This window comes from Giraffa tippelskirchi, chromosome 1 (genome assembly GCF_054371585.1).
Source record: "Giraffa tippelskirchi isolate mGirTip1 chromosome 1, T2T-mGirTip1v1.2.pri, whole genome shotgun sequence".
Classification (NCBI taxonomy): domain Eukaryota; kingdom Metazoa; phylum Chordata; class Mammalia; order Artiodactyla; family Giraffidae; genus Giraffa; species Giraffa tippelskirchi.
The window spans coordinates 149761313-149776880 of NC_137275.1; the positions used below are offsets into that span (position 1 = coordinate 149761313).

The 15568-nt window shown below is 36.1% G+C and overlaps 1 protein-coding gene across 18 annotated transcripts in view; it reads left to right on the forward strand.

Moving 5' to 3' along the window:
* NFIB (nuclear factor I B) overlaps positions 1 to 15568 on the forward strand; it is a 465570-nt gene that overhangs the window by 408818 nt on the left and 41184 nt on the right. The window lies entirely within an intron of this gene.

Below are 15568 nucleotides of genomic sequence, written 5' to 3' on the forward strand. Positions count from 1 at the left end.
GGAGTTGCATGTCCAGTAATCTCAGGAAACCAAATAGCCCTGAAGCTTAGCAGTTAAAGCCAAAATTCAGGATTCCCTTTCTGCTGCTCCATGTTTTTCTACTGAGTGCCATAGGATTTAAAGAATGATGAAACAGTCTTCACGGAGGAATCGACATTGAGTCAGGTGGAGTCCGGTGGGTCTCCTTTAGCATGCTGAGATTTTAACTAGTAAAACGGGAGGCAGGGTGGATGAAGCACAGGCAAGCACTGAGGTGGGGAAGTGAGTTTCTGAATGGCCATGTGTGTGCCCTGTGGCTGGAGGCCGTTTGTGTGAACGGAAATAATGGGAGGTCATTTTAAGGAAGGATTTGAATATCAGCTGCAGAGTTTGGGCTCTGAGATCCTACCCTACATCCCCAATCTATTCTGTAGACAGAACATATCTTGTAAAACATAGCGTCATATCACTCCCCTGCTTCAGTTACATCCTGCTTCTCCTAGGAGAAGATCAGGATTCCCTCACTTGATTCACAGATCTGTTGGTCCTCTGGCCTCTGACCACTGCTCCAGTCTCAGCGGGGGCTGTCTGCTTCCTTCTTGCACTTGAGCCTACTGCTTTGTTTAGATTTGGAAATGTAACACCCAAGACCTTCATATAAGCTATGCCCTCTGGAACACTCCTCTTCTGACTCTTTATCTGGCAAGTTCTTGATCATTTTTCATGTCCCAGCCTAAATTGAGGAATTTCAGTTTGAAACCTCTTGACACCTAGTATTGTTCCCTCACTGTACTCATAATATGTAGTTCCATATTTGCTTATGGGATTAATTGTCTGAATCTGTCTACATTGTGAGGACAGAGACTTCATCTGTTTTGGCTACTGTGTTATTCAGAGCCTAGGAACCATGTACAACACTTGGTGCTCAGTAGAGCCAACTAGATGTTTGTTGGGTACGTGAACCACTGAATGGTGAAACACCAGTCTCATTAGCGAAGGCCAGAAATAACAGGGTCTTCATCAGACTTGCAGAAGTAAGAATAAAAGCAAAACCCTCAACCCTTTATATTTTATTGCTTGTTTTACTGACATTGTTAGCGTTTTCTAAACAAAGCCATACTTTCCTCAGAAAGTATGTCAGAAAATTGTTCTGGAAAAGATTCTAATGGTAATAACAATAACATTGTGAATGTGTGGTAATGGATGTGTTGTGCCTAAGTGTAGGTTTTCTTTATTATAGAGAGTGTCACTCTGTAAGAATTTATTCCTCTTTCAGCCTGTTGAATAAAGCCAATTTCAAATCATATTGTAAAACATTTTTGAAAAGTAGAAAGGAAACTGTCATTCTTTCTCTTTGTAGAATCATTGTATTGTCTTGGTGATTTTCTTTTGTCAAGATGACTAGAATTATTGGAGAAGTCTGTAAAGGCATATTATATTAAGAGTAAGGAAGAATGATTCATTTTCACACGTGCTTAAAAAAAATGTGTGTCACTTTAATTCTGAAGACCCTGAAGATTTTGTAATGTGCACAGTAAGCCATTGTGGGAAGAAGACTTCAACTATAATGAAAACATGAGGGCAGGACAGTACTATCTTTATAAATTTCCTAAACCAAATGCAGTCCTTTTGTTCGATGAAAATTGCTTTCTTCAGATTTGCAAAATAAAATGCCCCATGGTTGTTCTTGTCCATCTTCACATGTTCTTTAGTCACACTTGCCTGTCATCTTGAAGAGAGTATTCTAAAGGGTGTATTGAGTACCACTTGATATTGTAATGGCTTTAGTACATGTGTAAAAACCCCTGCACTAATTGGTATTCAGTGACTACTTACCGGTCGCTTAAAATATACTTGTATTTATAATTGGCAGAAATGTTTAAAATTTACTGTGAATTATGCATCTGCCTTATTCTGTTCATGTTAATTTTGCATTAAAATCTACACTTGCCATAGTCCTTAACAAAATTGAGTGAACTATGTGAATCAAAGATAGTAAAATTATGGACAGTATGTGTCATTCCACCTTTCCTTATAATCTGAACCACGAACCTAACCCTTTGAGATTTATTCCAAGTAGATAAAAATAAAGGATATAGTATAACTAAATGATTATCCTCATTTCATTTTAAAAAATTAGGCAAAACTTTATAATACAAGATCTAAATTCATGCAATGAGAAATGGTCCTGTAATTTTAACAATTTAATGAAAAAAGTGTTTTTATTTTAGCATATTACCTAGTTATATTTTTTTGTCTTTCAGAATGCAAAACAGTTACATTTCATAAAATAATTGTAATTTTTAGCGTTTAGAATATAGAGCATTTTAAAACTGAACAGTGCTTAATAGTGGTAAAAATTTTGTAGGAAACTTTATAATTTGCTTAATTTTCTTCTGATAAATAGTGCAGAAATTAAATTTGCTAGCATCTATATTATGTAGTATTTATTTTTTAGCTTTGTATTCTTTTATATATAAAGGAAGAAAAAAGAAAACTGGAGCAGTAACAAAGGGATGTACAGCTGCTATTACATTGTTTTCCTAGATTCTAGAATATTTTTTTCTTGCTTGGTCCCTTTTTTGAATTTCCTAGTCTTAAACTGTGTGACTGCTTTTACCGCTAGTGACAAGTTAGTTTCTTGGATACTGCTTTCCATCATTTTAGATTTAGGTAGTTAAATTAATTGAATGAGGTCAGCTGATCAATGTGCTTGTTGAAAGTTTCTTTTATTATTCTAATAGTTAACCTCACAAAATATTCCATCTGAGAACTTGTCTACCTGAAATTTCTTCCACCTGAGCGAACTCACAGACTAAATCCCTTGTTGATATAATTCCCTTGAAATCATTAAACTAGTCCTTTGTAACTTATGATGTAATAGGAAAAATAGAGACAGGTCTGAGTTTTTCCTCTAATTCAAGTTGCCTTCTTGGGACTCAAGCTTGTAGTATTTTCAAGGCCAAAAATTTAACAGACTAAAAATTTTATCTAAGATTACTAGTTCAAATACTTATCAGACTGAGAAGCTGTTAAATTTTCCATTTATAAAGCCCAGCTGTATGTTACAAATACTTTTACTATATCGCTAAATGCCTATTAAATAGTGTTGGAGTTTTATATTCAGGCTTAGATGAATCAGCGATTATTAGAATGGCAGAAGCAGATAAATAATTTTTTATTATTTTATTTATTTTTATTATTTATGAAAAATATGCTTCACAGAGAATAATATAAATCAGATTATGAAGGAACTGTCTGCATGACCATCTTACCTTTGAGCATTATGAGAAATAAATCTTACACAAAAATCAATAAATTGGTATGTTAGCAAACACTAGCACTACTTAGAGGTATATTGGTATGTAATTACAATTTTAAGAGCAGTTTAAAAATTTATACTGGACTCTCAAACAGTCAATCTTTAGGCGTAGTGTTCTGCTTGTTTTAGGTACTAGAAAAAAACACTGTTTAAAAAAGTTACAGTTCTGTCATACAAATAAGTCTCTTCAGCTAGTTTTTTTGAAGTTGTAATATATTTCCAAACCCTAGAGATTTATTTGTTATAAATTTGCAAAGGTTCTCTTTAGTAATAGAGTCTTATATGTTGTGCTCAATTTCAACTTGCACTTTATAAGTTCTATAAGGATATGGTATTAAATATCCAATGAATTAAGCCAAAGGCCTCAAGGGAACACTCAGGGCTAACGAGTAATAATGCCAGCTTAGTATCATGCATTTAATCAAGTACAGGAAATAAATAACAGTCAGTAGAATGTGGTGTTACTGATAGAACTAGAATTAGAGACCAGCCTTTCGTAATTCAAGTTTCAGTTCAGTTCAGTTCAGTCGCTCAGTTGTGTCCGACTCTTTGCGACCCCATGAATTGCAGCACGCCAGGCCTCCCTGTCCATCACCAACTCCCGGAGTCCACCCAAACCCATGTCCATCGAGTCGGTGATGCCATCCAACCATCTCATCCTCTGTCGTCCCCTTCTCCTCCCGCCCCCAATTCTACCCAGCATTAGGGTCTTTTCCAATGAGTCAACACTTTGCATGAGGTGGCCAAAGTATTGGAGTTTCAGCTTCAACATCAGTCCTTCCAATGAACACCCAGGATTGATCTCCTTTAGGATAGATTGATTGGATCTCCTTGCAGTCCAAGGGACTCTCAAGAGTCTTCTCCAACACCACAGTTCAAAAGCATCAATTCTTCGGCACTCAGCTTTCTTCACCATCCAACTCTCACATCCATACATGACCACTGGAAAAACCATAGCCTTGACTAGACGGACTTTTGTTGGCAAAATAATGTCTCTGCTTTTAAATATGCTATCTAGGTTGGCCATAACCTTCCTTCCAAGGAGTAAGCGTCTTTTAATTTCATGGCTGCAGTCACCATCAGCAGTAATTCTGGAGCCCCAAAAAATAAAGTCTGACACTGTTTCCACTGTTTCCCCATCCATTTCCCATGGAGTGATGGGACCAGATGCCATGATCTTAGTTTTCTGAACGTTGAGCTTTAAGCCAACTTTTTCACTCTCCTCTTTCACCTTCATCAAGAGGCTCTTTAGTTCTTCTTCACTTTCTGCCATAAGGGTGGTGTCATCCGCATATCTGAGGTTATTGATATTTCTCCCGGCAATCTTGATTGCAACTTGTGTTTCTTCCAGCCCAGCGTTTCTCATGATGTACTCTGCATATAAGTTAAATAAGCAGGATGACAATATACAGCCTTGACGTACTCCTTTTCCTATTTGGAACCAGTCTGTTGTTCCATATCCAGTTCTAACTGTTGCTTCCTGACCTGCATACAGGTTTCTCAAGAGACAGGTCAGATAAATTCAAGTTTAAAGAATGTTAATAGGTGTGCTAGATATAAGAGCATTCAGTTAAGTTTGGGAAATTGTATTTATACAAAACTTTAAACTTTCTTATTCATAAATCAGTTTGTAGAATATTTAATATGCTACTGTCTGCCGTGAATATGAATCTCTCATGAGTGGATATTGACAGAAAATGTTTATTAAGTTTGTGACCTTAGAACCCTTTTTCCCACCATCTAAGAATCTATAGGGAGAATCCATCATACATTCAAATTTCAAAAAACAGTGCTCTAGCCCAAATTACAGTCTGACAAATGATAAACTCTCAAGGTTTTTCTAACTGTAGAAGTAGGTGAATGAGCAGCTTTCACAAATAGTTGAATAACTACTAACATTCAGTGATATCCTAGAAAAATTCAAGGAAACAGCTTAGTAATCTCCTGCATGTTTAAGTTTCCTTTGGGGGCCAGATAGAACGGCAACAATTCCTTACATTCCTAGAGTTTGTATCACAAGGATTAAATATGAAATGTTCAAATATCAGATTTTGGATTAAAATAAAAGATACAAGTGATCTTGAGGGATATATGTTGTTTAAGCACAATTTTAAAGTTTTTTTTTGGGGAGTAGCTTATTATTTTAAAAACATACCAAAAATCAAGAATTTACAGTTCTTACAGAACTTGCAATGAATCTCCATATATCATTATGTTGTTAGAGGGCAAATTCTGGTGATGCCTTCATCACAGTCTTTTTCATCTTCTTCAACCACATGGCTGTAGATGAAAAATCACATTATGAATATCTTTCAAACAGAAAGGAAAACAGTACATTGTTGGTGAGGCTTTCATCAGAATCCTTATATTGACCACTATTTAACAGATGTGTGTGCTTTTTTCATGTGTTTTGGATGAAGCACAACCTGTGTACATGTTAGAAGAGACAGTACTACTTATAAGTGGAAAGTGATACTCAACTTCTGTTCTCTGGAGCCTTAATAATTTGAAAATACAACATTTTGCAGAAAAAACCACCATGGATAATTGGTTTGAAAAAAAATAACTTGCTATGTGTGATGCTGTGTCTCTAGATTGGGGAAACACAGCCTAAATTAGGGGAGTGGAAAACCCATGGGATACAGTATGCTTCATTATAATAGAGTGCCCTAAAAAGTTTCTTGAAATGGGAAAAGGTTTTATTTCAAATCCATTATGCACTGATTTCCTATTTTATTTTGAAGTAGTTTGGAAACCTAGTTTCTTTTGAATTACGCTACCAATATCATATGCAATGGGAAGTTGATTTTTCAGACTTAAGAACACAGATTATTAGAAGCCTTAGTGAAAGTCACTCAGTCCTGTCCAACTCTTTGTAACTCCATGGACTGTATCAGTTCAGTTCAGTTCAGTCACTCAGTTGTGTCCACCTATTTGCAACCCCATGGACTGCAGCACTCCAGGCCTCCCTGTCCATCACCAACTCCCGGAGCTTACTCAAACACATATCCATCGAGTCAGTGATGCCATCCAACCATCTCATCCTCTGTCGTCCCCTTGTCCTCTGGCCTTCAATCTTTCCCAGCATCAAGGTTTTTTCAAATGAGTCAGTTCTTTGCATCAGAGAGCCAAAGTATTGGAGTTTCAGCTTCAGCATCAGTCCTTCCAGTGAATATTCAGGACTCATTTCCTTTAGGATTGACTGGTTTGATCTCCTTTAGTCCAAGAGACTCTCATGAGTCTTCTACAGCACCACAGTTCAAAAGCATCAATTTTTTGCTGCTCAGCTTTCTTTATAGTCCAACTCTCACATCCATACATGACTACTGGAAAAACCATAGCTTTGACTAAATGGACCTTTGTTGGCAAAGTAATGTCTCTGCTTTTTAATATGCTGTCTAGGTTGGTCATAAGTTTTCTTCCCAGGAGCAAGCGTCTTTTAATTTCATGGCTGCAGTCACCATCTGCAGTGATTTTGGAGCCCAGAAAAATAAAGTCTGTCACTGTTTCCATTGTTTCCGTACCTATTTGCCATGAAGTGATGGGACCAAGATGGAATGATCTTAGTTTTCTGAATGTTGAGTTTTAAGCCACCTTTTTCACACTCCTCTTTCACTTTTTCAAGAGGCTCTTCAGTTCTTCTTTGCTTTCTGCCATAAGGGTGGTGTCATCTGCATATCTGACGTTATTGATATTTCTCCAGGCAATCTTGATTCCAGCTTGTGCTTCATCTAGCCCAGCATTTCTCACGATGTACTCTGCATATAAGTTAAATAAGCAGGGTAATGATATACAGCCTTGACGTACTCTTTTCCCGATTTGGAACCCGTCTGTTGTTCCATGTCCAGTTCTAACTGTTGCTTCTTGACCTGCATACAGATTTCTCAGGAGGCAAGTCAGGTGGTCTGGTATTCCCATCTCTTTCAGAATTTTCCACAGTTTGTTGTGATCCACACAGTCAAAGGCTTTGGCATAGTCAATAAAGCAGAAGTAGATATTTTTCTGAAACTCTCTCACTTTTTCAGTGATCCAACGGATGTTGGCAATTTGATGTCTGGTTCCTCTGCCTTTTGTAAATCCTGCTTGAACATCTTTAAGTTCACGGTTCATGTATTGTTGAAGCCTGGCTTGAAAAATTTTGAGCATTTCTATGCTAGCGTGTGAGTTGAGTGCAACTGGGCAGTAGTTGCCTCATTCTTTGGTGTTGCCTTTCTTTGGGATTGGAATGAAAACTGACCTTTTCCAGTCCTGTGGCCACTGCTGAGTTTCCCAGATTTGCTGGCATATTGAGTTATTTTACAGCATCATCTTTGAGGATTTGAAATAGCTCAACCAGAATTCTATCACTTTCACTAGCTTTGTTCGTAGTGATGCTTCCTAAGGCCCACTTGACTTTGCGTTCCAAGATGTCTGACTCTAGGTGAGTGATCACACCATCGTGGTTATCTGGATCATGAAGATCTTTTTGTAGAGTTCTTCTGTGTGTTCTTGCCACCTCTTCTTAATATCTTCTGCTTCCATTAGGTCCGTACCATTTATGTCCTTTATTGAGCCCATCTTTGTATGAAATGTTCCCTTGGTATCTCTTATTTTCTTGAAGAGATCTCTAGTCTTTGCAATTCTATTGTTTTTCTCTTTTTCTTTGCATTGATCACAGAGGAAGGCTTTCTTATCTCTCCTTGCTATTCTTTGAAACTCTGCATTGAAATGGGTATATCTTTCCTTTTCTCCTATATAGTCCATGGAATTCTCCAGACCAGAATACTGGAGTGGGTAGCCTTTCCCTTCTCCATGGTATCTTCCCAGCCCATGGATCGAACCCAGGTCTCCCGCATTGCAGGATGATTCTTTACCTTCAACGTCCTTATTTTACAGGTGAGCAGCCCAGGTTTCCTGGGTGGCTCAGTGGTAAAGAATCCACCTGCCAATGCAGGAGACACGAGTTTGATCCCTGGATCAGGAAGATTCCTTGGAGAAGGAAATGGTAACCCACACCAATATTCTTGCTTGGGAAATCCCACGGACAGAGGAGCCTGGAAGGCTACTGGGCTCACAAAGAATCAGACACAGCTTAGTGATTGAGCACACAGACCGTATTTAAGTATGAGAGGCTGTCTCATCTAGAGTGTGTAGATATTAAGACCACAGCCTTAGTCTTCTTTTTCAAAGGCTCAGTTTTTTTTTTTTTTTCTGTTATCCTGCCACCTACCTAGGGAATCAATATAACTTAGCCTATGTAGGGAGAAATGGACGAGGAGAATCTGAACACTGCTTAACAGGTCTTGGCAGTTGGACAGTTCTTGTAGGGAGCTTCATGGAAGGTTCTGTTAAACCTTATAGACCTAGAATGAAAGTAGAGATCAATTTATGGGTTTCTAGTTTGTAGAAGAATTGTCAAAACAATTTTGCGATGGTAAAATGTATATCTTCTTTTTTAAAAAGCCTCTTCCACTTACGCTTTGTACCATGATCAAGTTTCTGAACTAGGAAAAAAAAAGGAGATCCGAGTGCTTGCAATGGATAAATGTGGAGGAGAGCGGGTTTGAATATGTAAGCATGCTATTTAAAGTTTAAAAAAACTTTTTGTTATAAAGAATGTCAAAAGCAGAAAGAATCTTAAAGTGAACCTCCATGTACCATTCTTCAGCTTTAACTGTCATCAATATTTTGCCCATCTTGTTTCATTTAGTATCTCCTAGGTTTTTTTTTTTAGTATCTTAAAGTAAATCCCAGACTTCGTGTTATTTTACTTGTGAATACTTAAGTTTCTAATAGACAATGAATTTTGTTTTTAATGCAACCCCCATATCATTATTAACTTAACAAATATAACAATAATTCCTTAATATGTACTATGTAACTCATGTGCGAATTCCCCAGAATATCTTATAGGCTGTTTGTTTAAATGAAGATCCAAAACAGTCCATATACCATATTTGTATTTTCAACCAGTCTTTAACCTATTGTTAGTTAATTGTTCTATTAACTATTTTTGTATTTGTTCCCTTTTATATATCATTTATTTATTGAAGAAACCACACTAATTTATTTATTTTTTGTTCAACAAATACATATAAATGAGGAAAACCAGACCCTTCTGCCATTTGTGGCTACCATTTATTGAGCATTTACTCCCTTTCAGGATTGAGCTAAGGCTTTAGATATATTTTTCTTTTCAACCCTCTTTAGAAACAAACAAATATATTTTTTTCACAGCTTGTTAAGCCCAGTACAGTGGTTAAGAAATCTGACATAGAAACACAGATCATAAATAGCAGAGGTAGAATGGAGCCCTTGTCTCTTCAGTTACAGAATCCATGCTCATTATTACTATATACACTACCTTCCAACGAAGTCAGTCATGCTATGTTCATGGTTTTGCAAACTGGTTACAAAACCTATATGACAGTTTTTCTTTTCCTTACACAACAAAATTTCATTACAAAACACACATAATGACAGAAGAATTTACAAACTGCAGGGATTCATGAATACAGTCCTTGGGCTGAACTCAGCTTAAGCATCTCTCTTCCTTTTGATAATAAGATGTTGTTAATAAATAATCCTAAAGTCTAGAATGTCTTTAGTAGAGGTGTGTGATATGCATTCAGTTTGAAATGAGCTAGGTGTGTCAAAATTTAAGAATTACATTTAATTGACCAGGAAATTGTAAATAGTGGTCTGGCCTTAGACAAATCACTGAATGTCAGTAAACTGAGTTTTCTCATCTGTGAGATGACAAAGTTGGATACTAAGGTAACACTGTGTTCTAATGTTCTGGATTTTAAAATAATTGAAGTCAGAGATTTTATAGATCTTTAATACTTGAGTCTTTAAGCTTTCATTAACCTGAATCTTTTTGAAAACTCTGAAGGTTTTCAATTTCCTAAATTATTTTTTAGATGTTTGTTTTAAATGCTCTCATTGAATAACATGATAATTGGCTCTGTAGGTGCTCGGAGGCATCATATGTTTTGCCTTATACCTGAGGAATGTGCAATTCTTACAAATACATGCCTTGTCCTGCACCATTCTGGTACAACAAATGATTGAGAGAGACTGAGCTATTATAACAGAACCTTGTTATGGGATCAGTGTCTCCTACTTTGAAAATAAATGACTCGGCCAGACGGCAACATTTATTTTCTCTAAATGACTAGGGATGTAGCAATAGGAGACCATTATCCTGTGACAATATTCTGTTTCATTGACATTATCTCACAAATGTAATTGGTCCATTACTAAATAGAGGTTTTGTTACTGATCAATTTCACTTGCTTTCTAAAACCATTAGGATAATAAATTTGCCATCATAGTAATTTCATTGACAGGATGTTCTTTTTTTCTTCATTTACATTTGTTAAAGGAAAAATACAGATTTAGATTGAACTTAAACACTACAATTTATACCAGTTTTGACTACTTTTCCATTAAGAGAAATGGAATATTTTGCAGAGTAATCATATTTACATTGAACTGCCAAAGTGATGACTTTATAATTTTTATGATTTTTTTTTTGTCTGCTATACTAAACCACATCAAATCATAATTGTTCCTAAGCAATTAGTTTACTACCTCAGGTTAATGATTTTATTTGAAATAAGTTCCAAATCATTTCTAGGACTTTCCTGTAAATCCACTAAAGTAACACATCAGTAAAATCAACCCTAACTATTACCAGCGTGTATAATAACATCATTAGTAACAACCCAAACCTTGAGATGTCTTACAGCATAAATGTTTCTAAATGCATGGCTTTTCCCCAAATGTTCTCTAAAAAGTCATCTGTAATCTTGTTAAATTAGAACTCTTCCAGTATCTCTCTGACTTTTACAGTTAAGGTTACGGTATTGATTTTATTTTATAGTCCATGGCTCTCAGATGCTTAACACTAATAAGCCTCTATAGCCAAGCAGTTCTCCCCAGAGGCATGGCAAATAACAGCTATTTACCTATGCCAATATTTAATAAGCATCTAAACTATACTCCAAATCTTGCATAATTGTTTGGTGTTTTTCCTCCTTCAGAATTAGATTTTCTGGCATTACTCAAGACACTTTATCCTTGTCTGTCTGTTAAAATGAAATTGCTTAATGGATAAAAGTATTTTGAAGTGCTTTTAAAAATGAAGTTTTCGCTTATTCAGTATTCACTCTTTTAGCATTGTTCCTCATTATTCAAGACATTTTTTCTTTATGTATCAGGAAGGTGTTTGTGAGCTTCAAAGGGGTTTGAGCTTTAAATTGGCATTGGGTGTTGGTGAAGCTTGGAGATTTTTTTTTTAATAGAGATGTGATAAACAGAGACTTGTAGAAACATGCTGCTTACAGGCTTGGGTTGGAATATACTATATAGAGAGACCTAAATTATCACAAAAGTTTTCAGACTGCTCAAGGATACAGTATTATACTCAAGTGTAGTTAAGATTATATAACTCAAACATTATAAAGTAAGAATTTTCATATATTTAACATGAAGACTACCATATTTTCTGTTTTCTTCTTTGAAAAAGAACTTATTTCTTAAAAAAAAAAAAAAGATTGACAAATCTAATTGAAGATGATATCTTATCTCCTCTTACTGTAGCTTGCTGATTTTCCAAAGTTATTTTAGAGTGTGGCAAATATATATATGGAAATACTTAACATGGCAGCTAATTGTTTTTTGAATCATCTGGCATCATCATCAAACTACTATAGGGAGATTAAGTCCCTAGGTTTTGTCATAATATTCAGAGGTTTTGTTAACTTGGATTGTGTGGGAAGGACTTATTCATATTTGCCACAGAATCACAAAATTTTACATTTAGAAGAGTCTTTAGAAACAGATATTCACATATTTCTTTTCACTTGCATTCTCAAACTTCATTATTTCGCCTTTAGTCAACTAGATTGCATATATTATATTGAAGCATTTCATTTTGCATTTTTGCAACATCTAATACCTAAAACCAATGAGGCATTTCCTTCTTAAAATGTAGTGTTTGGCACACTATCAATATCCAATATTGTCCACTCATCCTTGAGAACTATTTATAATATTCTATGGAGCTACAGGCAGTATTTTTCTCCAAATACGTATTTTACCATTTTTTATTATAAAAATAAAAATTATTTGTGGGAGATTTGAAAAACAAACTGTCAATTATAAACAAGAAAATAAAAATCACCTATAATTCTGTCATGTATATATAACTTATGTTAATATTTAGACATATGCCAGTCTATTTTCTATGTATTTTTTAATAGATAATCCTATATATTCTATTTCAAGTAAATTTTTTGCACTAAATTGGGCTTGTATATGCTGCTTGTAAATTGTTTTCTTTTTTTTTGGCCTTTTATTTATAATATAATAGCATGTTACCATGTCATTCAGGTTTCCCCAGTGGCTCAGCAGTAAAGAATCCAGTTGCAATGCAGGAGACTCGGGAGATCTGGGTTCAATCTGGGTTGGGAAGATCCCCTGGAGGAGGGCATGGCAACCCACTCCAGTATTCTTGCCTGGAGAATCCCATGGACTGAGGAGCCTGGGGGGCTACAGTCCATAGGGTCACAAAAAGTCAAACATGACTGAAGCCACTGAGCATGCACACACGCCATGTCATTCAATTTCCACTTCATAATGACCACAGCATATGTCACCCTTTAGCTATACTATAGTTTTAAAGGTCTACTTTGCTCATGAATATTTAGATAGTTTCTAACTTTTTATATAATTAATAAAGATACAGTAAAAATCATTGCATACAAATCTTTGTACTTAAGTCTATTCATTTTGTTCCTGTCTAGTTCTATTCAGTGGCCCTGTACCTAGTACGCTGCCTGGCACTAAGTCACCAAATATAATAGATAGATGCTCAATGAAATGTACTCTTACTGTAAAATTCCTGTGTTAAATATTATGTCCATTTCTAAGGCTTTTGATAAATACTGGCACAGAGTCTGGAAAGATCTTATCAATTTACATTCTCACTAGCAGTGCCTGAGTGGTTTGTTTAACTCCACTGTCATATGCATACTATTTAGACAGAGCACAGGGCTCTATGAGCAATTTTGAAGCATGTCCTCTGACGTGTATTTAAAGAACAGTGAATCAATGCCTTATGAGTTGACTCGTACACCTCTTTTTTTCTCATTTATCTTTCATTTAAGCCGTGGGGCATCCAATTACATCTTTTCTTTCTGGGATCCAGGAGAGCCCCCACCCCATTTCTTTGCGGAGGAAACAGGTAAATGTGGAGGGTACCTAGTAGAATGTGCACAACTTTCAAGTAAAGACACCTAAGTATTCTCTCTCCTTTCTTGTCCTCCAGACACGCTCCCTCTGGTTACTTCCCCACATCTTTACATTATCTACAGGTAAAATAGGAAAGTAAGGATCAGTATGGTTCCCCCCAGGGAAATAATACAAATAAATACATCAGAGCTCCGGTCTTGGTAATTTCAGTATTTTAAATAACGTTTTTTCAGTTATAAAAACTGTAAACTTTCCTCTCCTCCCCATGATTTACCTCCAGGCAGAAATGCAAAAAGAGAAACCTTGGTCTCTTTTAGAGCTTAGTTGGCAGAGTCATCTTTCCTACCTTCTCCCAGTCCTCTGGGCACAGGGCCCAGGCTGTTTCCTTGTCTTGGGACTGACTCTAGATTTATGGCCTGAAGTAAAAGTATCAGATTTCCAGCTCCTGAACTCGTCCCACACACCAGATTTAGCGGCCTCTCATTTATTATCTCATGTATTATAAATAGGGTTATTATTTTATACAGATGGGTCATTTCTTTTTCATGTTGTCACCCAGCTTTCACCCCACCATTTTAATGGAAAGCAGGAATTCCCCAGTTTAGCTCACATTCATATTTCACTCCATTTTGTGTTGTTTGACAGAGTTTCAGTGGGGTAATGAACGTGTTGACCACCTTTGCCGTTTTCCAACAAGGAGTTTGGTCTCTGAAGAGATTTTCTATATCCAGAGCTTGTATAAATTTTTAAAGCTTCTTAAAACTCTAAAAAGCCTAAAACCTGTAAAAAAAAAAAAAATGAAGGAACCTAGGAAACTGTGAGAGGTATTGAGTTAGGAAGACTTGTCAATATAATACAATCTTATCAAATCCCAGTCGCTGGACTCCCTAGGCTGAGTTTTCCCACAAATGCACTTTTCTTCTTTGATCTGTGTCATGCTCATTCCAAAGGGCCAAAGTTTCATTGCATCTTGAATTTTCCTCTGCAAAAAAAAAAAAAAGGAATCCTGTAGCATCTGCTCAGAAGCTTGATAATGTATAAAATAGAGGCATTTTTAACAATGATTATAGCTATTTAAGCACCTAGTAACAAAATATACCTTAATATTAAATACTGGAAAATAAGAGATGTTAGCAAAAGGTGATTTTGTATCTAGAGGATTCTTTTAGACTTGTTTACAAGTGTACCAGATAAATGAGAAAGACAACTTACTAAGATGTAAAAGGATTGGAATTTTAAAAGATTTTGAGGCAATTTACTTCTTTGTTAACTAAATAGAAATATGTTTTTCTAAATCATAGGAATGGCACAGTTAATATATTTTAATTTAGTGTTACGCTATGCTTGAAAAGAACAGCTTCATAGACACTCAAGAATTCGTGTGTGATCTTACATAATTGACTTCAAATAGTTGTAAACCTGTAAATCGTGTCATACGGAGAAGAAGAATAGGAATTTTTTTTAAAAGAAAATGATACGGTTTCTTGTAGGTGATAGAAATTAGATTTGTACCATTCATCTACTGAAGCATATTGGAAAAGATAACATATTTCTCTCCTATATGTGAAAAAGGAGCAGGTGTCCCAGACAGGCAGGTGTTAAGGTGGCTGTTTGAGCTTGCCCTAGATCACTAGTTGACTTCAGTGAAGTTCTACTAACAGGTGGCTAACTGATTGGAGTGCCATGTGACATTTATCCCGGGAGCGACTTGGATGACAGGCTGCTACAGACTGAGGAAGGGGTCTTTGCTTTGATGAAGAAATTGCCAAAACTCATGTCTCATTAGTGTTTCCTAAGGTTCTTTGGAAGTGAACAACAGTTTAATTAAGGGCTGACGTAAACACGTTTCTGCACACTTTCCCTGCAGCATTTTATCACATTAGAATTGATCAAAATTGTTGCCTTGGGCTGACTTGAACAGATATACATCTGGGGTGCCATTTGTGCAAGCTGCCGATGAGTCAAGTACATAAGCTGTGTTTCACAGCAACGCTCTTCCTTTGTAGATGAAATTACCTTGTTGGGAGA